We start from the raw sequence: 2,627 nt of genomic DNA, 5'->3' as shown, positions 1-2,627 counted from the left end.
TGTCTTCCACATACTAGGCTCTGCTCCATAACTTGGTGATATACTGTAAACTTTTATTTCTTCTTTTATAAAATTTGGAATTGATACGTTTGCTAAATAACATATACAGAATTTTTTTCTCAGTTTTGACTGTTGGATGCTGATTGAGGAGAATGGGAACATCCCTTTATTGTGATATTTTATCTCTTACACTCCTCTAAATTGGTGCAGAGTTAATTTATCTTCAGATAGAAGGATGACCCTATGATTCTGTTCACAGATGAGTCAAATGTTATACTTTTATTTTTTCACTTGATGTTTTCTTCTGTAGATTTTCTTCCTCCCGAGGCTCTTCTCTCTTGCTCTTTCTTTATATTATGTGACTGTCACCGTTTTTTCCCAGACTTCTTGTCATAAGTGCAATCATATCACATAACTCTTCTCAACACAATCTTCAAATCTTCCGTAGCTATTGCTGTGAAGCCTCACTCTTTCTTCAAGCAGCTTTCTTATGTGGTCTTATCAGATCCACTTTCTCCAGGGATAACATGAGGCTTAACATTTCATCATATACAGAGGGTTAAGCCCGTCAGTCATAGTAGCAGCACCCTCGCCACCTAGTTCTCAGAAAAGCTGCTTCATTCTGACACACAAAAATTCTATCTACTGTTACAGATCCCTTTCTCAGTACTGCGTACTTTAGTCCTTTTTTTCTGTCTGCCCATTTCCTCCCTCTCCTCTCCCTCTCCTTTTCTATCACACCTGTTTGACAATACCTAGTACAGTTCTCATGCTGCCTTGTGTTAGTATTGTAGTAGGTTGTATGGGCTTCCTCTGTGTGTCTCATGCCATTTTAATAGATGCTACCAATGCATTTTCCAAAACATAGTTGGGTCATGTGACTCCTTTGTGTACAATCCTGAAGAAGTTCTGTAATACATGTGTGGCCAAATGCTTCCTCTGTAGTTGTAAGAAACCAACTGTGGGTATATTCTCTTCCTGCTTCATTCACCCATTCACTGCCAGAAGCCTGTGGAAACTCAAATGATGTTTGCACATAGTGAAATACAATGGGTTTTTATTCAAAGTGTTTGGATATTACGTATGTGGTATGCTGTTTTAAAACATAATTCTTAGAATTTTAGCTACTTGCCTCTCCTCAAATATGTACAGTACTAATTCTTCAGTGTGTGTTCTTGCCTTTTGTCATTGATATAGAATACTTCTTGCTGTCACCTGTGAGATAGCACCTGGTCAAAGCATCTTCTGGGAGGTATATCCACGTCCGGCTGTTTCTCCATATCTAATGCACAACTGTCACAGCACCCTGTTACTTTGCTGTCATTATTAATGCCATCCATATCTGTATTATCTCTGCAAGCTGATTCACTCTCTAGATAGGTTCACTTAAAAAGTTTGGTGAGTGGACTAAGGATTTCCCTCATTTGTTAGTGTTTGCTCACCTGAACAAAAGCCTGGGTTTGATTCCAAGCACTTCGTGTATAGTGGTACATGCCTGTAATCCCAGATTTGGGAAGTGAAGGTAGAAGACCAGAAATTATAGCCATCTTTGGTTCTACAACAACTCAAAACCATCTTGGGATATACAAAACTCACGGATATTTTTTCATGATTTTCTTTTGTTGAAAATAGAGTCTTATATAATATATCTGTGTTATAGTTTCTCCTGTCTCAACTTCACCCAGTTCCTCTCCACCTTCTCTTTCTCTGTCGCTAAGATCTACTTCCTTTTTGCCATTCGTTAGACAAGCACAGGCTTCTAAGAGATGACAATCAAACTTAATAAAATAAAATACAATGAAGCATCGAAGTTGGACACAGCTATCCAACAGAAGAAGAGTCCTAAGAGAAGGCACAAGAGTCATACTCAACTTGTGCTCACAGCCAGGAGTCCCATAAAAATACTAAGCTAATGGCTAATATATACACAGTGCAGACACATGTATTCCCTGTGCTTGTTGTTTCAACCTCTGTGAGCTCACATGAGCCTTGCTCAGTTGATTCAAAGATCCTTGTTCTCCTGGTGTCCTCCAAATCCCTTCTGGCTTTAACATTCTTTCTGCCTTCTCTTCCATGAGATTTCATGACCTTTGCAGGGAAAGATTTGATGGGGACCACCCAGTTAGGCTCTCTGAAATGTCTGACTGTGGGTCTCTGCATCTGTTCCCATATGCTACTGGAGAAAGCCTCTCTGATGATGATTGGGTACGGCTCTAATCTATGAGCACAGCAACATATTATTGGGAATCATTTCATTGATTGTTTATTTTAGACAAGTGCTGTTGGGTTTTTCCTTGTACCTTAATTCTCTGAGCTATCAAGCCTCTGCTTCTCAATTACTTAAAAAAGTTTCACGTATGAGTTTCTTCTTATGGTTTTGGCCTTGGGTCAAATAAGACATTATTTGCTATTCCCACAAGTTTTTGTTTGTCACCATTTCCCTAGGATATTTTGTAGACAAGACAGATTGTAGGTCAAAGGTTTTGCGAACTGATGAATATTAAGGAAATATTGAGTATTTCTTTAGGATTTACTCAGCCATTTGAATCTACTCTATTGAGAAGTCTTTGCTTAGATCTGTACCCAGTTCATAAAGTCATCTCCTATGCCCATGTATTCAAGGTTAT

The sequence above is a fragment of the Arvicola amphibius genome, chromosome 18 (assembly GCF_903992535.2).
Source record: "Arvicola amphibius chromosome 18, mArvAmp1.2, whole genome shotgun sequence".
NCBI classification, from domain to species: Eukaryota; Metazoa; Chordata; class Mammalia; order Rodentia; family Cricetidae; genus Arvicola; species Arvicola amphibius.
The sequence above is the reverse complement of the archived record's forward strand: the minus strand, read 5'-3'. Positions refer to the sequence as shown.